The 26,387-nt window shown below is 47.4% G+C and overlaps 1 protein-coding gene across 1 annotated transcript in view; it reads left to right on the top strand.

Moving 5' to 3' along the window:
• The first annotated feature begins 5,048 nt into the window (after positions 1–5,048).
• LOC132825026 (F-actin-monooxygenase MICAL3-like) overlaps positions 5,049–26,387 on the top strand; it is a 483,930-nt gene continuing 462,591 nt past the window's right edge. Inside the window, exon 1 of the mRNA XM_060840028.1 lies at positions 5,049–5,269. The gene's annotated coding sequence lies outside the window, so the exon portion shown is untranslated. The remainder of the gene's footprint in view (positions 5,270–26,387) is intronic.

Here is a 26,387-nt window from a genome sequence, read left to right on the forward strand (position 1 = left end):
CTTCCAGGATATTCTGTGCTTTCTCCGTTGATTCTTCTGTCAGAAATGACTTCTTCATTGTTCTTCTGTCAGAAATTTAGGTGGTGCTTTTCTCTCAATGACTGCAAGAGCCAATTTCTCTTTCTAGAACTGAGGACTCTTAACTCTGGCTGATGGCAGTTAGCTCTGGGGCCTTTGTTCAACTGCCTCCTCCTTTTATACCTATGATGACATATCAATATTTCTTTCAATAGATTTGGTCCTCTGTTGTCAAAATCATAAGATTTAAATGTTTTTGCTATATAAGTGCCTGATTTAAATTGATTGGCAAAATTCAAAACCTGTTGTCTTGGCCTGCCAACTGTATGGCCTATTGATAGAAAATGTTTCAATTCAGGTGGTCTCTGTTGCTGCAAACTTTCAAGCTGCTCAAACTGAAAAAACACCATCTTTTAAAGGGATCACACAATGCTATCCCCATTCTATTATTTTACAAACACTAAATTCTAACTTCCTGTCTCCTAATCTACAATTACTTTACCCAACATTACAACATGTTATACTCTGAGGTAACCTTCTTTGCTGTCCACCACACCTCTAATTTTAGTGTCATCTGCAAACCTACTAACCATGCTTCCTATGTTGACATCCAAATCATTTATATACATGACAACAAGCTGTGGACCCAGCACCGATCCTTGTGGCACACCACTGGTCACAGGCCTCCAGTCTGAAAAGCAACCCTCCCACCACCGCCCTCTGTCTTCTAATAACTGTGCTCAAATAACTAGTTCTCCCTGTATTCCATGTGATATAACCTTGCGAAACAGTCTACCATGAGGAACCTTGTCAAATGCCTTACTGAAGTGCATACATAGAACATAGAACATTACAGCACAGTCCAGGCCCTTCGGCCCTCAATGTTGCGCCGCCCTGTCATACTAATCTGAAGCCCATGATCACATCTGCCACTTGCCCCTGTCAATCCTCTTTGAAAAACTCATTCAAGTTTGTGAGACAAGACTTACCATGCACAAAGCCATGTTTACTATCCCTAATCAGTCCTTGCCTTTCCAAGTACACATAAATCCTGTGCCTCAGGATTCCCTCCAACAACTTGCCCACCACTGACGTCAGGCTCACTGGTCTATAGTTCCCTGGCTTGCCCTTACCGCCCTTCTTAAACAGTGGCACCATGTTAGCCAACCTCCAGTCTTCCAGCACCTCACCTGTGGCTATCGATGATACAAATATTTCAGCAATGGGCCCAGCAACCTTTTCCCTTGCTTCCCATAGAGTTCTAGGATACACTTAGAATTTATCCACCTTTATGTGTTTTAACACATCCAGCCCTGTAATATGGACATTTTTCAAGATGTAACCATCTATTTCCACATTCTGCATCTTTCATATCCTTCTCCACAGTAAACACTGACGCAAAATATTCATTTAGTATCTCCACCAACTCCTGTGGCTCCACACAAAGGCCGCCTTGCTGATCTTTAAGGGATCCTGTTCTCTCCCTTGTATCATTTTGTCCTTAATGTATTTGTAGAATCCCTTTGGATTCTCCTTAACCACATTTTCCAAAGCTATCTCATGTCCCCTTTATGCCCTTCTGATTTCCCTCTTAGGTATACTCCTACTGCCTTTATACTCTTCTTGGATTCACTCAATCCCTGCTTCCTACATTTTCTTAACTAAAATCTCAGTTTCTCTTTTCATCCAGCATTCCCTACACATACCAGCCTTTCCTTTCATCTTAATAGGAACATACTGTCTCTGAACTTTTGTTATTTAATTTTTGAACACTTCCCATTTTCCAGCCATCCCTTTACCTCCAAACAACCGCCCCCAGTCAACTTTTGAAAATTCATGCTTAATACTGTCAAAATGGGCCTTCTCCTAATTTAGAACTTTAACTTTTAGATCCAGTCTATCCTTATCCATCATTATTTTTAAACTAACAGAATGTTTAAAGTTTGTGAAATGCTTTAAATAAATAATTCTGTAGGTCTATTATTTCCTAGAAGGAAGAAAATAATTAATATGCATATTTTTTACTTCTATCTTTGTGATTTTTCATGCCCTTTTTAACAATATGTATGATCGGCTTTTCTGTGTCTTTTCTGATTGAAAGAAAATTATGTGAGGCTATTTATAATGGCGTTAGGAATTTTTTTGGTTGCACAGTAAAGAATTGCTTTTCCCTCAAAACAGTGAGTTTTAAAAATTCTACTGCTTTTGATTTTCTCACTTTAATTCATTGAAATATTAACAAATTGTTTAATTTTTTTAAGCTAATTTTCACTGCTTTTGAATTATACTTTTAGATAAATTTAACAATGCTTGTTAAGTAAATATAGCCACTTAGCCCCTCCGTCAAGAATTTTCCCTTAAATGTAAAACTTTTCACCCTTCAACTCCAGGCCACTTTTGGAATACTGCATTCAATTCTGGTCTCCCTACTATCAGAAAGATGTTGTTAATCTTCTGTAAAGATTCAGAAAAGATTTACAAGGATGTTGCCAGGATTGGAGGGTTTGAGCTATCAGAAGAGGCTGAATAGGCTGGGGCTATTTTCCCTGGGGCGTCAGAGGCTGAGGGGTGACCTTATAGAAATTTATAAAATCATGAGTGACACGGATAAAGAGAATGGGGGGGAACAGCCAAGCTCTTTTTTGCAAGGTAGAGGAGTCCAAAACTTGATGCCCGATGTTTAATGTGAGAGGGAAAAGATTTAAAAGGGACCTATGGAATGAGCTGCCAGAGGAAATGGTGGAGGCTGGTACAATTAAAACATTTACATTCAACTGGATGGGTATATAAATAGGAAGGGTTTGGAGGGATATGGACTGAAGGCTGGCAAATGGGGACTAGATTGATTTTGCATATTTGGTCAGCATGGTCAAGTTGGACCAAAGGGTCTGTGCTGTTCAACTCTAACACACTATGACTTAATTTACTTTGGGTGTCCAACATTGACCACTGTATCCTGGGTTTCTGCTTCAGATCTTCCCATCTTGATAAGCTTCTGGATGGTCCTCATAAGGCTTTTGGCTCTTTTGCATGAAAGCTATTTAAGGTTTTGAGGCAGCTCATACAGCTTTCAGTGCTGCAGCTCCTTATGCATTACAGGAGCTAACTGGTCCTATGTGCTTTTGAGCTACTGAATACATAAAGATTAGATTCACTATTATAGGGCAGGCCAAACATAGAACAGCCAGCAAATTCCCAGAGGCATGGCACTCATCCACAAATTCTATCAACAGACACATCGACCTGGACCCTATATACCGGCCACTGCAGCGGACAGCAACTGACAACCGGAAGCGGCAGATTCAAACCAGTATAAATGCCGGAGGAATCAGCACAGAAACGCTTCACAGGAGGCTCCCAAGCACTGAAGATGTCACTTAGAAAGGGGATGAAACGTTTGCAACAAAAATTCCCAGCTCGGCAAACAGAACCACAACAAAGATTAGATATTAGATTAGATTCCCTACAGTGTGAAAACAGGCCCTCTGGCCCAAATAGTCCACACCGGCTCTCCGAAGAGTAACCCACCCCGATCCATTTCCCTCTGACTAATGCACCTAACACTGTGGGCAATTTAGCATGGCCAATTCACCTGACCTGCACATCTTTGGACTGTGGGAGGAAACCGGAGCACCCAGAGGAAACCCACACAGACACGGGGAGAATGTGCAAACTCCACACAGACAGTCGCCCGAGGCTGGAATTGAACCTGGCTCCCTGGTGCTTTGAGGCAGCAGTGCTAACCACTGAGCCACCATGTCGCCCCTACTGTGGTGTACAGACAACCTCCTCACTGGCAGATTTTCTTCTTTCTTAGATGGCTGTGGTTTTGTAAAGCTGAAGATTCCTTCTGAAGATCAACACTGGCAGTGTGACACCAGTATGTGGTGAAGCCTACCCCTCTGTCTGCATGGTTTATATTTGTACTGATCAGAATCTTTTAAGATGTTTTGGGTAGATTCACTATAACCAACCCCTGTGGCTGGTATTAGTCAAAGTTATTGATACCATGTGGGGATGGATGCCCACATAAGTAATTTGCAGAATATAAGCTCAATCTTGATAAATCAGGCTTTATTATGTTGCACTTAATGGGTATTTGCATTACATTTGAGATATAGCAGCCTCTCTTGTGAGATTAGTATCTAGGCTTAAGAGTAAGTAATCATTACTGTTATATTGCTTAGGAGAAAATGAGGACTGTAGATGCTGGAGGTCAGAGCTGAAAAATGTGTTCCTGGAAAAGCGCAGTACAATTATAACTGATACTGTAGCTCATACACACTAGTTAGACACTAGTTACAACCCAATTATCTGCTCTCAGCATCAGTTCTTCATATCCTGATAGGGACAGCTTTCAAGTACTAATACCTATATTCACCAACAGGAAGGTGATGGGAAGTAGCGATTGAAAGACAGGTCAGGATTAACCAGCTGAATGGCCTACTTCACCTCTATTATTATTTACTTACCACGGGCTGGTTCCAGCCTTGTCTCCACAATCACAGAATTATTATGGTGTTGGAGGACGTCATTCAGCATAAATATACTTCATCTGGCCCCCTCCCCTGAAAGGACTGATTTGCTCTCTCTCGCCTGAAGTGACTGGCTTTCTTTCTCTCTCTCATTCCCCTTCTTTGAAAGCAATTTGCCCACAAAGGAAGTCCACCTTAAGAGTGAGACTCTGGGCATTTATTGGGCAGTGGTGGATGGTGCTGGGGAGGAGACTGTGAATGTAATTGTGTGCTCCGAATCCCCCCACGGTTAGGCCAGCGAGGAAGTAGAGCTGGGTTGGCGAGTGCCAGCAGAGTCGAAAAAAAAGTGTTGCTGGAAAAGCACAGCAGGTCAGGCAGCATTCGAGGAGCAGGAGAGTCGACGTTTTGGGCATAAGCCGTTCATCAGGAGTGTTTGCAGTGGGTGGGTTTGGGGAGCTGCGCCTGCTAAACAGCGCTGTGCGGGCAGGTGGGGGTTAATATGTAGAAACGCTGCTGGTTTGCTGCAGGGGACTCGCCTCAGGCAGAGCCGGAGGTCAGAGGGAGATTGGGAGCTTTCCACTGACATTGCAGTTCGAGTGCCTGGGCAAACTGCCGTGGAACAGGGGAAGGCTTTGGTTGCTGCACGCAAACACTGTGTGTTAGAGAGAGAGAGAGATGCTGTGACGGCTGGGGGAATGCAGTTAGAGTGGGCACAGTTCGATACACAACGCCTCCTCCTAGCTCTGAGAGACAGCGAGAAGGATTCCCTACAAACCGTGAGTACCCGGGAAGAGGGAGGTAAACACTCTGGGTAGGGTAGGGCCGGGCCGCTGAGCTGCAGGATTGCACAGTCTGGCTTTCTTGGGCTCTTGTGTGTTAGAGACACAGAGAGAGGGACGCGGTGGTGAAGGTACATGTTGCAGCGTTAGTGTCAGGCACTGCTCTGTGTTTCTCCGCCACTCTGCTATCTGAGCCTCCCTCTTGGCCCAGCTCCCTCTTTCTTGTCTCCAGGCATCTGAAACACACTTGAATGCACTTCCACAGAAGCCGGCTGCATGCAGCTCTGTGTGTACATGGCCCGGACTGGTTGAGAGGGAGAGGAGCGTGGTGTTGGGGGATGCAGTGTTGTTATCAGGGAACTGTGGGCAGAATGTGGCTGGCTTTGAGTGGAATGTGCCTTTGAGGAGGGCATTGGGTGACACGAAGTAGGATTTTCATGTAAATATGCCTGCTACCCTCTCAGCCAATCCTCAGGGCAAGGCTGCTGCTTCCTGCTGCCATTCCGGAATACTCTCTAATTGTGGAATTCCCAACAAATTTCCTGAAGACCTTGATTGTTGTCTGTAGGCAGTTTGCTTCAGACAGATGAAGAGAAGACATTTTGACTTGTGGAGAGAGTCTTCACTAACTCTCTCAACTCTGAATCACTGGCAAACAGTATATACCTGGAATAATGTGCATATACTTTAGGAAGGTTAAATTAGATTACTTACAGTGTGGAAACAGGCCCTTCGGCCCAACAAGTCCACACCGACCCGCCAAAGCGCAACCCACCCATACCCCTACATTTACCCCTTACCTAACACTACGGGCAATTTAGCATGGCCAATTCATCTTTGTGACTGTGGGAGGAAACCGGAGCACCCGGAGGAAACCCACACAGACACGGGGAGAATGTGCAAACTCCACACAGTCAGTCGCTAACCACTGTGCCACCGTTAGGAGAGAGGAACTGTAGGAATAGAAAAAGGAAAAAAAAGTAGGGCTGCATGGTGGCTCAGTGGTTAGTGCTGCTGCCTCAGTGCTAGGGACCTGGGTTTGATACCAGCTGGAGTTTGCATGTTCTCCCAGTCTCTGTAGGTTTTTTCCGGGTGCTCCAGTTTCCTCCCATGATCCAAAGATGTGCAGGTATGGTGGATTGGCCATGCTCAATTGCCCGTAGCGTTCATGAATGTGTCGGCTAGGTGCATTCGTTAGGGGAAACCTAGAGTAATAGGGGAGTGGGCCTGGGTGAGATACTCTTCGGTGTGGAAGTATTGGGTCAAATGGCCTGTTTCCACACTCTTGGAATTCTATGATTCTATGAAAAAGGAATGGTAGTGTTGGGTCATAGATGAATTGGAATTTCAAATTGTGGCATTTCATACCATGGGCCAGTTGGGCAGAAATGCCTGTTAGTTGTAAATATTTATTATTTGGTTGAGCTGCATCAAAACGTCTCCCTTCAGTCCAAAGCAGAGACCTTCTTACACGTACCTCCACAGACACTCACTATTACCACCCCCTGTTAACTCCAAACCTTCCCCTCAACCCCCACACCATTCCCATATTCCTGTATCTGCCCACATCCCCCACACCATTCTCATATTCCCGTATCCCCAAGTCATCCCCCACACCATTCCCATATTCCTGTATCCACCCTCATCCCCCACAACATTCCCATATTCCTGTATCCACCCACACCATTCCCATATTCCTGTATGCACCTGCCCACATCATTCCCATACTCCTGTATCCCCCTCAAGCCCCACATCATTCCCATATTCCTGTATCCACCCACATCATTCCCATATTCCTGTATCCACCCTCATCCCCCACCCCATTCCCATACTCCTGTATCCCCCTCATCCCCCACATCATTCCCATATTCCTGTATCCACCCTCATCCCCCACACCATTCCCATATTCCTGTATCCACCCTCATCCCCCTCACCATTCCCATATTCCTGTATCCACCCTCATCCTCCCACATCATTCCCACGTTCCTGTATCCGCCCACATCCCCCACACCATTCCCATGTTCCTGTATCCACCCTCATCTCCCCACACCATTCCCATGTTCCTGTATCCGCCCACATCAATCCCATATTCTTGTATCTGCCCACATCCCCCACACCATTCCCATGTTCCTGTATCTGTCCACGTCATTCCCATATTCCTGTATCTGCCCACATCCCCTACATCATTCCCATGTTCCTGTATCCGCCCACGTCATTCCATTTCCCTGTATCCGCCCACATCATCCCCATATTCCTGTATCTGCCCACGTCATTCCCATATTCTTGTATCCATCCCCTGTCTCCCACACCATTCTCAAACTCCTATATCTTGCCCCCATCCCTTGCACACTATCCTTCTCTAACTCATGCCCTAAATAGAACATTCTCCAAATTCTTCTCCTATTGTCCAAACCCAGGTTCTATCACACCCATTTCATTCCTCCCCCAGGCCGGGTACTGTGGGAGCGTGCGGCCCTGCCCAGGCCGGGTACTGATTCACTTCCTCTTCGCTTGTAGGGGTGAAGGTGCCTAGAATGTTGTTAGTCTGTTGTTGGGTTTTTGATATTTCCTGTGGGAAGCTGGGCTGAGGACTCAACAAGAGCTGGGAAGGAGCTGGGCATTTCCAGTGTGTTTACAATCCTGCTGCAGGTTTTCCCACTCGGTGTAATAGTGGAGTTGAGAGTGTTGGACTGTCAGGCCTGCTCGAAGCCTTGGCCTGCTGTAGCATTAATCTACTCTGGTTCATTACTGACTTGCAGGGGACAACATTGATCCACAGAAAGAGGCCTTTCAATCCATCGTGTCTAGCAGCCTGAATAAACAGGTTATGCATTTGAGTCCTGTTGGTTCATAGGGTTTACAGAATGAGCCAACTGATTCTGCCAACTCCCACAGGAGTTCCAGCTGAGAATTAAACTGTGGTCAGAGACACTAAATAAGTAGGATTGTGATATACAAGCCCAGTAAATGTTGCCACATTGCTTTTCTTGTTTAGTTTGGTTGCCCGTTCCTAATTACATTGAGATGGTGTTCCTCTGTATCTGCTGCCCTTGTCCTTCTTGATGGAAGTGGCTGTGGGTTTGGAAGGTGCTGTCGAAGGATGTTTGGTGAATTTCTGCAGTGCATCTTGTAGATAGGGCACTTTGGTACTGAGCATTGGTGGTGGAGGGGATGGATATTTGTGGATGTGGTGCCAATCAAGCGGGCTTCTTTGTCCTGGATGGTGTCAGGCTTCTGATTGGAGTTGCATCCATCCAAGTAAGTGGGGAGTATCCCATCACACTCCTGACTTGTACCTTGTAGATGGTGGAATCAGGTTGCTCGCAGTAGATCTGTGGTGGGTAAGTTACTTGAGAAGATTGAGAAACAAACTGTACGTGCATTTGGAAAGGCAGGGTTTGATTAGGAGTGGTCAGCATGGCTTCGTGCGTGGGCAATCATGCCTCACAAACTTGTTAAAGTTCTTTCAAGTGACCAGGAAGTTTCATGATGGCAAGGCAGTAGACATAGTCTATATGGATTTCAGTAAAGCCTTTGTTAAAGGTGCAAATGGTAGGCTGCTCTGGAAGGTTAGATTTCATGGAATCCAGAGCCAGCTGGCAAATTAGATACACAATTGGCTTGATGGTAGGAAGCAGAATGTAATAGTGGGAAGATCCTTGTCAGACTGGAGGCCAGTGGAGTGCCTCGGGTAGGTGCTGGGCTCATTGCCTTTTGTTATCTATATCAATGATTTGGGTGAGAATATAGAGGTGGGGGAGTGTCATTGCTAACCAGGCATAGTATAACAGCTGCAGAAGGGGAGGTTTTTGAGGAGGGTTTGTCTAATGAGTCATTATGGGTGGAAATCAGAAACAGGAAAGGAGCAATTACGTTATTGGGAGTTTTCTACAGCCCCCCCAATAACAACAGAGACACAGATGAGTATATTGGGAGGCAGATTTTGCAAAGGTGCAGTAGTAACAGGGTTGTTCACATGGGTAACTTTAACTTCCCTAATGTTGATTGGAACCTAAATTTAGTGCAAATAGTTTGGATGGAACAGACTTTGTCAGGTGTGTCCAGGAAGGATTCCTGACTCAGTATGTATTTGAAATGAGGGGAGGCCACATTGGATTTGGTGCTTGGCAACGAACCAGGTCAGTGTCAGATCTCTTTGGGACAGCATTTCTGTGATAATGATCACAAATCCCTGACCTTTTGTGTAGTCATGGAGAGGGATATGGGAGAGTATTTAATTGGGGAAGGGGGGATTGCAATGCTATTAAGCAGGAACTGTAGAGCATAAATTGGGAACAGAGATTCTTGGGGAAATGCCAGACAGAGCTTCAGGGGCACTTGCTGCAAGTGTTGAATAGCTTTGTCCCACTGAGACAAGGAAGGAAGGGATGGTAGAGTGAAGGGACCTTGGATGACAAGAGGTGTGGATCATCGAGTCAAGGGGAAAAAGAAAGCTTACTTAAAGTTGAGGAGGCAAGGATCAGACAGGGCTCTAGAGGGTTACAAGGTAGCCAGGAAGGAACTGAAGAATGGACTTAGGAGAGCTAGAAGGGGGCATGAAAAAGCCTTGGCTGGTAGGATTAAGAAAAACCCTAAGGCATTCCACACTTACATGAGGAACAAGAGGATGGTCAGAGTGAGGGTAGGGCTGATCAGAGATAGTGGAGGGAACTTGTGGTTGGACTCAGAGGAGATAGGGGAGGTCCCTAATGAATATTTTGTTTCAGTATTCACTCGTGAGAGGGACCTTGTTGTTTCTGAGGACAGCGTGATATGCTCAAACAGGTTGATGTTAGGAAGGAGGATGTACTGGAAACTTTGAAAAACATGAGGATAGATAAGTCCCCTGTGCCGGACAGGATATAATCTAGGTTACTACAGGAAGCGAGGGAAGAGGTTGCTGTGCCTTTGGCGATGCTCTTTGCATCCACTGGAGTAGGGCCAGATGACTGGAGGGTGGCAAATGTTATTTCCTTGTTCAAGAAAGGGAATAGGGATAATCTTGGGAATTACAGACCAGTTAGTCTTACGTCACTGGTGGGCAAGCTGTTGGAGAGGGTTCTGAGTGACAGGATTTATGATAGTCAGTATGGCTTTGTGAAGGACAGGTCATGCCTCACAAGCCTTATTGAATTCTTTGAGGATGTGACAAAACCCATTAAAGGTAGAGTAGTAGAGGTGGTGTACATGGATTTTAACAAGGCTTTTGATAAGGTTCCCCATGGTAGGTTCATTCAGAAAGTAAGGAGACTTGGGATACTGGGAAGTTTGGCAGAATGGGTACAGAATTGGCTGGTCCATAGAAGACAGAGGGTGGTAGTAGATGGAAAGTATTCAGCCTGAAGCTCGGTGACCAGTGGTATTCCACAGGGATCTATTCTGGGACCTCTGCTCTTTGTGATTTTTATGAGACGTAAATGAGGAAATAGAAGGGTGGTTTAATGAATTGATTGATGACATGAAGGTTGGTGGAGTGGTGGATGGTGTGGAGGGCTGTTGTAGGTTGCATTGGAGCATTGACAGGATGCAGAACAGGTCCTGGTATGTGGGCTATGGAGTTCAACCTGGAACAGTGACTCACTTTTTGGAAAGTCCAAGTTGAATGCAGATTATAGGGTTAAAGGAGGATTCTTCGCAGCATGGAGGTACAGAGGGATCTTGAGGTCCACGTCCGTAAATTCCTCTGTTCTGGTTGCCTCGTTAAGGAAGGATGTGGAAGCTTTAGGGGGATGAAGAGGAGCTTTACCAGGATGCTGCCTGGACTGGAGGGCATGTCTTATGAAGAAAGGTTGGAGGCTTTTCTCATTGGAGCGAAGAAGGGTGAGAGATGACTTGATAAGAGGTGTACAAGATGTTGAGAGGCATGGATAGCAAATAGCAAGAGACTTTCCCCAGGGCAGAAATCGCTATCAGAAGGGGGCATAGTTTTAAGGTGATTTGAGAAAGGTTTAGGGGAGATGTCAGAGGTAGGTTCTTTACACTGAGTGGTGGGTGTATGGAATGCACTGTCAGTAGTGATATTGGAGTCGGATACATTAGGGACATTTAAGCGACTCTTGGATAGGCACATGGATGATAGTAAAATGTAGGGTATGTAGATTAGTCTGATCTTAGCTGAAAATGTGTTGCTGGAAAAGCGCAGCAGGTCAAGCAGCATCCAAGGAACAGGAGAATCAACATTTCGGGCATGAGCCCTTCTTCAGGAATGAGGAGGGTGTGCCAAGCAGGCTAAGATAAAAGGTAGGGAGGAGGGACTTGGAGGAGGGGTGTTGGAAATGCGATAGGTGGAAGGAGGTTAAGGTGAGGGTGATAGGCCGGAGTGGGGGTGGGGGCGCACAGGTCAGGAAGAAGATTGCAGGTTAGGAGGGTGGTGCTGAATTCGAGGGTTGGGACTGAGACAAGGTGGGGGGAGGGGAAATGAGGAAACTAGAGAAACCTGAGTTCATCCCTTGTTGTTGGAGGGTTCCTAGGTGGAAGATGAGACGCTCTTCCTCCAGCTGTTGTGTTGCTATGGTCTGGCGATGGAGGAGTCCAAAGACCTGCATGTCCTTGGTGGAGTGGGAGGGGGAGTTGAAGTGTTGAGCCACGGGGTGGTTGGGTTGGTTGGTCGGTCCGGGTGTCCCAGAGGTGTTCTCTGAAACATTCCGAAAGTAGGCGGCCTGTCTCCCCAATATAGAGAAGGCCACATTGGGTGCAGTGGATGCAGGAAATGATGATGTGTGGAGGTGCAGGTGAATTTGTGGTGGATATGGAAGGATCCCTTGGGGCCTTGGAGGGAAGTAAAGGGGAGGTGTGGACGCAAGTTTTGCATTTCTTGTGGTTGCAGGGGACGGTGCCGGGAGTGGAGGTTGGGTTGGTGGGGGGTGTGGACCTGACAGGGGAGTCACAGAGGGAGTGGTCTTTTCGGAACGCTGATGGGGAGGGGAGGGAAATATATCCCTGGTGGTGGGGTCCGTTTGGAGGTGGCAGAAATGACAGCGGATGATACGCTGTATACGGAGGTTGGTGGGGTGGTAGGTGAGGACCAGTGGGGTTCTGTCCTGGTGGCGATTGGAGGGGCGGGGCTCAAGGGCGGAGGAGCGGGAAGTGGAGGAGATGCGGTGGAGAGCATCGTCGATCACCTCTGGAGGGAAATTGCAGTTTTTGAAGAAGGAGGCCATCTGGGCTGTGCGGTGTTGGAACTGATCCTCCTGGGAGCAGATCCGGCGGAGACGAAGGAATTGGGAATATAGGATGGTGTTTTTACAGGGGGCAGGGTGGGAGGAGGTGCAGTCTAGGTAGCTGTGGGAGTCGGTCGGTGTATGGTAAATGTCCATGTTGATTCGGTTGCCCGAGATAGAAATGAGGAAAGGGAGGGAGGAGTCTGAGAAGGTCCAGGTAAATTTGAGGTCGGGGTGGAAGGTGTTGGTAAAGTGGATGAACAGTTCAACCTCCTCGTGGGAGCACGAGGCAGCGGAGGAAAAGGTGCCAGTGTAGTTGCGGAAGATGGACTGTTCCACTTATCCTACGAAGAGGCAGGCGTAGCTGGGTCCCCATGGCTGCTTCTTTGGTTTGGAGGAAGTGGGAGGATTGGAAAGAGAAGTTGTTCAGAGTGAGGACCAGTTCAGTCAGTCGAAGGAGGGTGTCAGTGGAAGGGTACTGGTTGGTGCGGCGGTAAAACTGGCCCCACCTTTTCCTCCGCTACATCGATGACTGTATCGGCGCTGCCTCGTGCTCCCATGAGGAGGTTGAACAGTTCATCCACTTTACCAACACCTTCCACCCCGACCTCAAATTTACCTGGACCGTCTCAGACTCCTCCCTCCCTTTCCTAGACTCCTCCATTCCCATCTCGGGCGACCGAATCAACACAGACATTTACTATAACCTGACCGACTCCCACAGCTACCTAGACTACACCTCCTCCCACCCTACCCCATGTAAAAATGCCATCCCATATTCCCAATTCCTTCATATCCGCCGTATCTGCTCCCAGGAGGACCAGTTCCAATAGCGAACAATCCAGATACCCTCCTTCTTCAAAGACTGCAATTTCCCCCCAGACGTAATCAACGATGCCCTCCACCGCATCTCCTCCACTTCCTGCTCCTCCACCCTTGAGCCCCGCCCCTCCAATCGCCACCAGGACAGAACCCCACTGGTTCTCACCTACCACCCCACCAACCTCCGTATACATCGCATCATCCGTCGTCATTTCCGCCACCTCCAAACGGACCCCACCACCAGGGATATATTTCCCTCCCCTCCCATCAGCATTCCGAAAAGACCACTCCCTCTGTGACTCCCTTGTCAGGTCCACACCCTCCACCAACCCAACCTCCACTCCCGGCACCTTCCCCTGCAACTGCAAGAAATGCAAAACTTGCGCCTACATCTCCCCCCTTACTTCCCTTCAAGGCCCCAACGGATCCTTCCATATCCGCCACAAATTCACCTGCACCTCCACACACATCATTTACTGCATCCGCTGCACCCGATGTGGCCTCCTCTATATTGGGGAGATGGGCCGTCAACTTGCGGAACGTTTCAGAGAACGCCTCTGGGATACCTGGACCAACTAACCCAACCACCCCGTGGCTCAACACTTCAACTCCCCCTCCCACTCCACCAAGGACATGCAGGTCCTTGGCCTACTCCATCGCCAGACTATAACAGCACGACAGTTGGAGGAAGAGCGCCTCATCCTCCGCCTGGGAACCCTCCAACAACAAGGGATGAACTCAGATTTCTCCAGTTTCCTAATTTCCCCTCCCCCCACCTTGTCTCAGTCCGAACCCTCAAACTCAGCACCACCCTCCTAACCTGCAATCTTCTTCCTGACCTCTCCACCCCCACCCCCACTCCAGCCTATCTCCCTCACCTTAACCTCGTTCCACCTATCGCATTTCCAACGCCCCTCCCCCAAGTCTCTTCTCCCTACCTTTTATCTTAGCCTGCTGGACACACTCTCCTCATTCCTGAAGAAGGGCTCCAGCCCGAAACGTCGATTCTCCTGCTCCTTGAATGCTGCCTGACCTGCTGCGCTCTTCCAGCAACACATTTTCAGCTCTGATCTCCAGCATCTGCAGACCTCACTTTCTCCTCGTCTGATCTTCGAGTAGGATAAAAGGCCAGCACAGCATTGGGCCAAAGGGCTTATACTGTTCTGTGTTCCATGTACAAGGCATGACTCGTAAGTCTACAGATGACACTAAAATAGGTGATGTTGTGAGCAGTGGGGAAGGTTAACAGCAATCACAGCAGGACCTTGATCAGCTGGGGAAATCAGCCGACAAATGATAAATGGAGTTTACGTGTGAGGTCTTGCATTTTGGAGAGTCAAATCAAGGTAGGAGTTTCATGGTGAGTGGTAGGGCCTTAAGGAGTGTAGTGGAACAGAGGGACCTTGCAGTTCAGGTTCATGGTTCTCTGAAAGTGGAGTCACAGGTAGACAGGGCAGTGAAGGCGGTTTTTGGCACACTGGCCTTCATCAGTCAGAGGAGTGTTGTGTTCTGTTTTTATCACCTTGCTATGGGAAGGATGTTACTAAACAAGAAAGAGTGTGGAAGAAATGTACAAGAATGTTGCCAGGACTCTAGGCTCTGAGTTATAGGGAGAGGCTGGACAAGCTAGGACATTTTTCTTTAGAGCATAGGAGACTGAGGGGGGGAAATCTTATGGAGGTGTATAAAATCATGAGGGATGGATAGGGTGAATGCACTCAGTCTTTTTCCCAGGGCTGGGGAATTGAAGACTAGAGGGCATCAGTTTAAGGTTAGAGAGGAAAGAATAAAAGGGAACCTGAGGGGTAACTTTTTCATACAAAGAGTGGACCAGCATTGGATGAGCTGCCAGCGGAAGTGATTGAGGTGAGTACGTTAACAACATTTGATTAGATAGATAGATTACTTACAGTGTGGAAACAGGCCCTTCGGCCCAACAAGTCCACACCGACCCGCCGAAGCGCAACCCACCCATACCCGTACATTTACCCCTTACCTAACACTACGGGCAATTTAGCATGGCCAATTCACCTGACCTGCACATCTTTGGACTGTGGGAGGAAACCAGAGCACCCGGAGGAAATCCACGCAGACACGGGGAGAACGTGCAAACTCCACACAGTCTGTCGCCTGAGTCGGCAATTGAACCTGGGTCTCAGGCGCTGTGAGGCAGCAGTGCTAACCACTGTGCCACTATGCCGCCCACAAAGGCACTTGGACAAATAAATGAATAGGAAAGGATTAGAAGGATATGGGCCAAGTGCAGGGAAATGGGGTTAATGTGGGTGGACATTTTGATCAGCATGGACCAGTTTGCGCCAAATGACCTCTCTCTGTCCTGTTGGACTCTGTGACCCTATGAGTAGTCTTCCTAGCATCTGGCCTGCTGTTTGTCGCCACTGTGTTAATGTGAATTTAGTTCACATTTTGGTCAATGGTAACCCCTAGGATGTTGGATGGGTAACTCAGTGATGGTAATGCCATTAAAAGTCAAGGTCCAGCAGTTAGATTGTCTCTTGTTGATGTTAGTCACTGTTGGCCCTTTCTGTAAAGTCTGATTCTCCCTGCTTCCATAAAGGGAGCTCTGATTGAAGGGTATTGGAAGGAGAGGCAGGCAGACAAACTGAGAGCTTCACTCACTGCAGGTATTCCTAATCTGCTGAATGCAATGCAATGTTATGGTTCCTGTACCCACCCTGTCAGTTCAGCAAATTAGCAGCTTTGACTCTGTGTTTAGAAAGTTTGTCTGAGCTCAGTTGAACCGTGTCATTATACACCCCACCCTGCTGTTGTGGGAGCTTGCAATCATCTCCTTTTGGGATCATGGATGCTGCATATTATCTGCCACCCAGTTAATTGCTGAGCAGCATCACCTTCTCAAAATCATTGCCAAATGCCAACTCGTTTGTATTCCAGAATGAAGCAAAGCAGATTATGGACTGTTCTCTTCCCCCAGTTCTGACCGTATCCCCTCCTCAATACACTCTCCCCCAGTGCTGACAGTACCCCCTCCTCAATACACTCTTTCCCCCAGTGCCGACAGTGCCCCCTCCTCAATGCACTCTCCCCCAGTGCCCCCCTCCTCAGTACACTCCCCCAGTGCCGACAGTGCCCCCTCCTCAATACACTCTCCCCCAGTGCTGACAGTACCCCCCTCCTCAATGCACTCTCCCCCAGTGCCGACAGTACCCCCTCCTCAATACACTCTCCCCCAGTGCTGACAGTGCCCCCTCCTCAATACACTCTCCCCCAGTGCTGACAGTGCCCCCTCCTCAATACACTCTCCCCCAGTGCTGACAGTGCCCCCTCCTCAATACACTCTCCCCCAGTGCCCCCCTCCTCAATACACTCTCCCCCAGTGCTGACAATGCCCCCTCCTCAATACACTCTCCCCCAGTGCCGACAGTGCCGCCTCCTCTATACACTCTCCCCCAGTGCTGACAGTGCCCCCTCAATACACTCTTCTCCCAGTGCCCCCCTCCTCAATACACTCTCCCCCAGTGCCGCCTCCTCTATACACTCTCCCCCAGTGCTGACAGTGCCCCCTCCTCTATACCCTCTCCCCCAGTGCCCTCTCCACTATACACTCTCCCCCAGTGCAGACCGTACCCCTTCCTCAATACTGTCTCTCCCAGTGCTGACAGTGCCCCCCTCCTCCGTGACCCCACCCCTAATCCCCACAGTGCCCCATCTGCCAATGCCCTCCCCACCAGTGGCCACTAGATTGTTCTTGAGGTCAGGAGTCCAGTCAGATCGTACCCTGTGGCTGTTTTATCGTGCTTCTATTTGGTAAATGTCCAGTAACTGGGGGAGTGTCAGTTCCTTGCAGGCTTCTTCCTGCCTCTTGCTGGTGGTTTCTGTTTTGCAATTCGGGACAACCCAGCGTTGGGTATGCCCTTGCTGAGTAACAATACTGGTTTGTACAGAAGGTCCACGCTTGCCACATGCACTGTGAGCAGTAACTGTGCTTCAGGTTTACTGATCCGTGTGAACTTTTTAATGGCTCGGGACTGAGTGATGGTACAGTCTAACTGGAGCTGAACAGCTGTGAAATATTCGTAATCAACATGGTTATAAAAGCACTCTCATCATCATCTGCTGTCATGTTAATGGTGGCTGTATTGATGGCTGTGGAATGCTGGCTATCACCCGAGGGAATTAACTGTGTTGCTGTGTTCCTGTAGCAAAGGAGCGCAATATTCCTACCTTTCCTGTGTGCAGGGCCGCTGTGGGGCTGGGGAAATAAACGCAAGGTTTGGGTAGGCCTCTCTCAATACCTGAGAGAGTTTCAGGCTGGAATCTGATCGAGGGGTGGGCACAACTTTAAATTTTGCTAAAGCACTGCACTGTAGAGTTATTTTGAAAGCTGAAGAATGAGAGGGTCGTTACAGCGTGATTACAGAATTGTGATGGGGAATAACAGTGGTCAGATTCACCGTGGTGTCCTCTCAGGTGGAGAGGCTTTCAACTCGGGTGGGTGCACAGAGCTTAGCTTCAATCTTTAGAAAATAACACAAACTGGGAGATGTGATCAGCATTTAAAAACAGCTTTCAGGAGGACAGCAACTGGAGATGTGGGCAGACATACAGCAAGCACAGTTTACCACAGTGGTGAGACCCGATAGATTTTTTTTAAGAAAAGGTTGAGGAAGAAGGGGTTTTACCAGAACCATGATGAAGGTCAGATATTTCCAGTGAATGTGGAGATTGGAGAAGCTGAGATTTTTCCTCTATAGAACAGAGAATGTTCAGGAGAGATTTAATCAAGGTGTTGAAGATCACAAAGAAGCTTTGTGGGGTAAATAAAGAGAAACCGCTTCCATTGGCAGAAATAAGGGATTGAACGTTATTGTTGATGAGAATCTTCCTTCACAGCAAGTTGTTGTGACCTGGGGCACACTGTCTGACGCAGACTCAGTTGTGGAACTTTGGAAAGGAAACTGGAGGAAGTGAAAAGTTTTGAGACATGATCTTTGCCATGGTCCAACATTCGTTACTAGTCCCAGATTGTCCTGAAGAAGGAATGTTGTAATTCACCACGTGTGTGTATGTATACACAGGAGAGGGAGAGTGAGTGTGCGCACGCGAGTTGTGTGACCTTTTCAGGAGACAGACATGGGATATGACCGTTAGGCTACCCTTTGTTGTTATGGGAGTGGAAAGATGACACCATGTTCGTCGTAGCCTGCAACACGTTATCGATGAGAATGAGCACTTATCCAAGGTGTCTATTTCTCGCCTTTGAACAAGAGCCAAATCTTAAACATTGTTTGCAGCAAACTTCAGACAGCATCGACCACAACACTGTACAACCCTGTCACAGCAATCACTGCAAGACATGTCAGTGTGTCAATACAGGTACCACCATTATACATGGAGACTCCACCCACTATGTATGTGGCAGGTACTCATGCAACTCAGCCAGTGCTATCTCATACGCTGCAGGCAAGGATGTCCTGACGCACAGTACATTGGCAAGACCAAGCAGGCGCTACGACAATAGATGTTGCGAGGCATCTATTCAATCAGCAGACAGGGGTGTTCCCTCCCAGTCGGAAACAGTTCAGCGATCAGGGACATTCGGCCTCGGATCTTCAGGTGACCATCCTCCAAGGCAGACTTCAGGACAGGCAACAATGCAAAGTGGCTGAGCAGAGGTTGACAGCCAAGTTCGGTACCCATAGGGAAGGACTCAACTGGGACCTCGCGTTCATGTCTCCCCTCTCTCGCTCCCCAATGCTGGTAAGAGGTCAAGTGCAAGACCTAAGTATACTGTAAATGGTCAGACTCTTAGGAGCATTGATAAACAGAGAACATTTGGGGTCCAAGTCCATTTCCTCCTGAAACTGCCAACACAAGTGGATAAGGTTGTAAAGAGGATAGACACCATGCTTGCCTTCATCAGTTGAGGCATTGAATATAAAAGTTGGCAAAGCATGTCGCTGGATAAAACTATGGTCAGGCCAATTTGGAATATTGTCTACAGTTCCATTCCCCACACGATGGGAAGGATGTGCCGGTGTTGGAGCTGTGTATTCAGTTAGGTAAATATATCTGCATTAAGAAGCTAGTCTTCGAATTGGTGTGAATGTAACTAGCAATTAGTGCAGAAAACTCACCTGGTTCACGAACATCCTTTTGAGGAAGGAACCCTTACCTGGTCTGACTGACACTTGACTCTGACCCATGTCAGTGAGGTTGACTCTGAACTGCCCTCAGGATTGAAATAGCAAGCCACTCAGTTGTATAGGGATGGGCAATAAATGCTGGCCTTGCCACTGATGTCTAAATCCCATTTAATAAATGAAAGTAGAGTGTAGCCTGAACACATTCCTACAAATTGCACATAACTTCATTTGTATTAAATTTTAATCCTTTCAAAATAAATCCTGGTACACAAAACTTGCTTTGTTAACCTGCATTACTGCTTTCAATTTCACTTGTGTGTGGACATAACATTGTGCTATACCACTCCTGCAATGTAGACCTTGGTCTGATATTTCGTATATTTCTGGATTACACATGCTATTTACAACACAGTCCAGTCCTACCCATCCACTGTATGTGGATAGAGAGCACCTCTAATCTCATGAGAAATATCACCAGTGATACCTTTCAAAGTTCTATAAACTCACTGGCAGGACAGACGATCCAGTATCAAGGTTCTCCCTCATGACAGACGCTCCAGTATCAGGGTCCTCTCTCAGGACAGACGCACCAGCATTGGGGTCCTCTCTCAGGACAGACGCACCAGCATTGGGGTCCTCTCTCAGGACAGACGCACCAGCATTGGGGTCCTCTCTCAGGACAGACGCACCAGCATTGGGGTCCTCTCTCAGGACAGACACCCCAGTATCAGGGTCCACTCTCAGGACAGACGCTCCGGTATCAGTGCCCTCTCTCAGGACAGATGCTCTAGTATCGGGGTCCACACTCAGGATAGATGCTACAGTATCGGTGTTCTCAGTCAGGACAGACGCTCCGGTATCAGGGTCCTCTCTCGGGACAGACGCTCCAGTGTCAGGGTCCTCTCTCAGGACAGACGCCCCAGTGTCAGGGTCCTCTCTCAGGACAGACGCTCCATAATCAGCGTCCTCTCTCAGGACAGACGCTCCAGTATCAGGATCCTCTCTCAGGACAGACGCTCCAGTATCAGTGCCCTCTCTCAGGACAGACGCTCCAGTATCAGGGTCCTCTCTCAGGACAGACGCTCCAGTATCAGGGTCCTCTCTCTGAGGATAGATGCTCCAGTATCAGGGTCCTCTCTCTGGTGAACATCCTGCCACTTAGGTCGCTGCTCAAGCCAATCAGCTGCCTTTACCTGAGCCACTCTGTCCAAACGTCTGACCCGTGAAATTTAAACCAAGCTCATCACTTGGAGCTTCTTCATGATCTGTGGTTACTTGGACAACAGAGGAAATCGTTCAAGAACGTCCTGAAATCCTCCCTGAGGAAATGAAAGATCCCCACAATGTCATGGGAATCTTGTGCCTGAGAATATCCCGCCATCTTGAGTGTCCCTGACAGGCCCATGTGCATAAGAGATGAAAACAGCAGAAAGAGCACCTCCCCTGCCCTCTCCCCTTCAGACACCACCTCTCCACCTTCACCAGGTTGTGTGGATCCAGTATTGGGCTGTTCAGTTTGCTCAGGACCCACAGCTCCTTCCTGGAAAGTAGACAAGGTCAAAAGTGCTCTGCAGGGTTGTGATTTCAAATAAACCTGTTCGGTGTGGAGTTTGCACATTCTCCCTATGTCTGTGTGGGTTTCCTCTGTGTGCTCCAGTTTCCTCCCACAGTCCAAAAATGTGCAGGTTCGGTGAATTGGTCATGCTAAAATTGCCTGTAGTGTTAGGTGAAGTGGTAAATGTAGGGGAATGGGTTCTTCGGAGGGTCAGTGTGGGCTTGTTGGGCCGAAGGGCCTGTTTTCACACTGTACATAATCTAACCTATAACCTGGTGTCATGTGACATCTGACCTTGTCAACCCCAGTCCAACATGGCACCTACACATCATGGAAGATAGACATCCTTAATCCCAAGGGATTGGTTAAGGAGGAGGAGTGGAAGATGCATCACGGCATCCTAGAGCAACCCAGTATGATCTGCAGGATCTCTGTGGTCTACAGGACCTTGTTGTGGTCTATGGTACCTCGGTGTGCTCTACAGACTCTGTGTGTGATCTCAGTACCACAGTGTGATCACAGAACCCTAACACGATATGCAGCATCTCAGTGATCTATCTGACCTCCGTGTGATTGAAAGGGGGAGTTGTGGGAAAGTGTGAATTGTGGGATTATGGTGATCTCCAGAAACCCTATGTGATCTATTTGATCTCAGTGACCATGGTGCGATCTATGGGAATTTAAGGGATCAACAGTATTTTGGTGATTGCAGTGTAATCCATGGGATCTCCATGTGACCTATGGGACTTCAATGTAATCTACAGGCACTGGATTGATTTACTGAAAGTCATTGTGATCTATAGGACTTTTGTGTGATGTATGGGATCTCAGTATGATCTGTCTGTCCACGGCGTGTTGTGTAGGACCTTGTGGTGACATTATAATAGCTTGTTGTGTTCTCTCGCCTGTGGTGCTCTGATAGGAGGTGGCTCTGATCTGGACGACCTCATTATGTTGGTTGTAATCTGTGCTGTTGATGAAGGTGGATTCTCATCCCTCAGATACTTCCCATTCTCAGACAGTGAGATGTGCAGGGAGCTGTCACTACACGTTCAACTACAATCTTGATCAAAAGACCAGATCATCCCTGGGGACAGAATTATGACTTGATCAGATAGAGAACAAAGCTGCACTCAGGAATATTCAAACGAAATGCTGTCTAAATGGGAAATACCCAGTCTGAGACATCAAGGGATCATGTGTGACAGTGGGAGGAACAGTGATGTAGTGCTATTGTCACTGGGCTAGTATTCCAATGGCCAATGTTCTGGGATGATGGAATTTAATTCAATAAATTATTCTGAAATATAAAGGGTAAAGTTGCAATAGTTTTATCAGAACACAGGGCTGCATTCAGGAATATTCAAACAAAATGCTGTCTAAATGGGAAATACCCAGTCTGAGACATTGAGGGGTCATGTGTGATAGTGGGAGGAACTCCCAATGGATATACACCACAGCCACCTGATGAAGGAGCAATGCTCCGAAAGCTAGTGCTTCCAATTACACCTCTTGGACTATAACCTGGTGTTGTGTGATTTTTAACAATGGGAGGGACAGTAATGTATTGCTATTGTCAGTGGACTCGTAATCTGAAGCTGAAAATGTGTTGCTGGAAAAGCGCAGCAGGTCAGGCAGCATCCAAGGAGCAGGAGAGTTGACGTTTCGGGCATGAGCCCTTCTTCAGGATTCCTGAAGAAGGGCTCATGCCCGAAACATTGATTCTCCTGCTCTTTGGATGCTGCCTGACCTGCTGCGCTTTTCCAACAACACATTTTCAGCTCTGATCTCCAGCATCTGCAGTCCTCACTTTCTCCTAGTAATCTGAAGGCCAATGTTCTGGGATGATAGAATTTAATTCAATAAATTGTTCTGAAATATAAAGGGTAAAGTTGCTATAGTTTTATCAGAACACACGGCTCCTCTCTCGTGAGAAAGAGAGAGATATTAACCCGAGGGTCATACGGTCATACAGCATGGAAATAGACCCTCTAGTCTAATCTGTCCATGCCAACAAGATATTCTAAATTAATCTAGTCCCATTTTCCAGCATTTGGCTGATATCCCTCTAAACCGTTTTGAATTATGTATCCTTCCAAATGCCTTTTAAATGTAATTACAAGAGCCTCCATCACTTCCTCTGACAGCTCATTCCATACACGCATCACCCTCTGCGTGAAACAGTGGCATCTTAGGTCCTTTCCAAATCTTTCCACTCTTACTTCAAACCTTTGCCGTTTAGTTTTAGACTGCATCAAAAACCTGAACTATTCACCCTATCTGTGTCGCTTATGATTGTGTAAACTTGTGTAAGGTCACCTCTCAGCCCCTAATGCTCCAGAGAAAATAGTCACAACTTATTCAGCCTCTCCCAATAGCTCAAACCCTCCAACCCTGCCAATATCCTTGTAAATCTTTTTCTGAACCCTTTCAACTTTACAACAGCTTTCCTATAGCACGGAGACCAGAATTCTACACAGTACTCCAAAAGTGGATGAACAAATGTTCTGTACTTAAAATGACCTCCCAACTCCTATAGGGCTTATGCTCAAAACGTCGAATTCCCTATTCCTGAGATGCTGCCTGGCCTGCTGTGCTTTGACCAGCAACACATTTTCAGCTCCCAACTCCTATACTCAATGCACTGACCAACAAAGGCAAGCATACCAAATGCTGTCTTCACCTGCGACACTACTTTCGAGGGTTTTTTTTTAGCAACACTCTCCAGAAGCTGACCATTAAGTGTGTAAGCCCTGCCCTGATTTACCTTTCCGAAATGCAGCACCTCGCATCTATCTAAATTAAACTCCATCTACCACGCCTCTGCCCATCGGATCGAGATCTCTTTGTAATCTGAGGTAACCTTCGCTGTCCACTACCCCTCCAATTTTAGTGTCATCTGCAAACTTACTAACTGTATCTGCATTGGAGGCTGATGGGTGACCTTATTAGAGGTTTATAAAATCATGAGGGTGAGGAGAGGGTAAATGGACAAGGTCTCTTCCCTGGTGTGGGGGAGTCCAGAACTAGGGGGTACAGGTTTAGGGTGAGAGGGGAAAGATTTAAAAGGGACCTAAGGGGCAACTTTTTCACACAGAGGATGGTGCGTGTATGGAATGAGCTGCCAGAGGAAGTGGTGGAGTCTGGTACAATTGCAACATTTAAAAGGCATCTAGATGGGTCTATGAATAGGAAGGGGTTTAGAGGGAAATGGGCCGGGCGCTGGTGTGATGATGCTGCTCCTTTTAATCTCTCTCTCTCTCTTTAAGGGATTGTTGCAGGAATTTGGAACAGTATCATTAAGTTGGGATAATCTGGGTTTTCAGATAGGATAAGATTAGATTAGATTACTTACAGTGTGGAAACAGGCCCTTCGGCCCAACAAGTCCACACCGACCCGCCGAAGCGCAACCCACCCATACCCCTACATATACCCCTTACCTAACACTACGGGCAATTTAGCATGGCCAATTCACCTGACCCGCACATCTTTGGACTGTGGGAGGAAACCGGAGCACCTGGAGGAAACCCACGCAGACACGGGGAGAACGTGCAAACTCCACACAGTCAGTCGCCTGAGGTGGGAATTGAACCCAGGTCCCTGGCGCTGTGAGGCAGCAGTGCTAACCACTGTGCCACCGTGCCGCCCTAAGTCATTCTAAGTTTGGGAGAAGATGTGTAGCTTGGGTGCTCGTTGTTGTGGCTCTGTTCGCCGAGCTGGGAGTTTGTGTTGCAAACGTTTCGTCCCCTTTCTAGGTGACATCCTCAGTGCTTGGGAGCCTCCTGTGTAGCGCTTCTGTGATGTTTCCTCCGGCATTTATAGTGGTGTGTCTCTGCCGCTTCCGGTTGTCAGTTCTTGCTGTCCGCCACAGTGGCCGGTATATTGGGTCCAGGTCGATCCCATGCAAGGACTGCACAAAACACTACATAGGACAAACAGGAAGACAGCTAACGACCGGCATCCATGAACACCAACTAGCCACGAAGCTATCCTTAGTAGCCACACACGCAGATGACAAGCAGCAAGAGTTCGACTGGGACAACACTACTATTATAGGGTAAGCCAAACAGAGAACAGCCAGGGAATTCCTAGAGGCATGGCACTCATGACACTGAGGATATCATCTAGAAAGGGGACGGAATGTTTGCAACACAAACTCCCAGCTCGGCGAACAGAACCACAACAATAAGTCATTCTATATTCTGTTCTCTTTTGTGTTTCATTCCGTAACATTGCAAATAAATTCTGTTTTGTTTAAGAGTGAATGGTTGGGCCAGCTGCATCACTCCTGGATTGTCCACTCCATCACTCCTGGATTGTCCACTCTATATCTGCTTAAAAAAACTCGCAAAGTTAGGGTCCAGGCTACTTTCTTAGTATTTTGAGGGGGTCTGGCCTGGTCCATAACACTGGCAAATGGGAGTAGATTAATTTAAGATATCTGGCATGGACATGTTTGACAGAAAGGTCTGTTTCCATGCTGTACATCTCTATGACTCTACAACTATTTAAATCCCATAATTGCGCACTTCGCCCATAACCTTGTCATCCCTGGCATTGCACATGCACACATCAAAATGCTTCTTAAAATTTCTGAGACAGAGAGTTCCAGATTCCCATTATCCTCTGGGTGAAAAAGCCTTTCCTCATATCCCCTCTAAACCTTCAATCTATGCTTGTGATCAATGATCCTTCCACCAAAGGGAAATGTTTCTTCCTGTCTACTCGATCTAAGTTTCTTCTCCATATCCTCTGCTCTAAGGAAACCTACCCCAGTCTGTCCAAACCCTCTCATAACTGAAACTCTCCAGCCTAGGCAACATCCTGGCAAATCTCCTTTGTCAGGCGACCGTTCACACTGAAACCCTTCCCTCTGAAATGTTGACTTCCTTGCTCAGTTGCTGTCTGACCACCATATCTGTTAACTCTGGGTTCCAGCATTTACAGTTCTTATTGTTCCCACCTCTCATTTATCCAGGTTGAATTCCAATTTGCTACTGATCAGTCAATCTGACTAGCCCATCTATATCCTCTTGTAGTCTATGGCTATCCTCCTCACTATTTACCACCTCACCAATTTCCATGTCATCCACGAACTTACTAACAGCAATGATCCCAACACTGACCCATGTGAAATACAACTGGACGCAGACTTCTATACAGAAATAACCACCTCCTTCTGCTTCCTGCCAATTGCGGATCCAATTTACCACATTTCTTTGGATCCTTGCTATTGGTCTCCCATTATTTATCCTATCCAGCTCCTCGTGATTTTATAAACCTCTATGCGGTCACCCCTCAGTCTCCGATGCTCAAGGGAAAACAGCCCTAGCCTATTCAACCTCTCCCTATCGTTCAAATTTTCCAACCCTGGCAATATCCTTGCAAATCTTTTCTGAACCCTTTGAAGTTTTACAACATCTTTCCGATAGGAAGGAGACCAGAATTG

Source organism: Hemiscyllium ocellatum, chromosome 19 (assembly GCF_020745735.1).
Source record: "Hemiscyllium ocellatum isolate sHemOce1 chromosome 19, sHemOce1.pat.X.cur, whole genome shotgun sequence".
NCBI classification, from domain to species: domain Eukaryota; kingdom Metazoa; phylum Chordata; class Chondrichthyes; order Orectolobiformes; family Hemiscylliidae; genus Hemiscyllium; species Hemiscyllium ocellatum.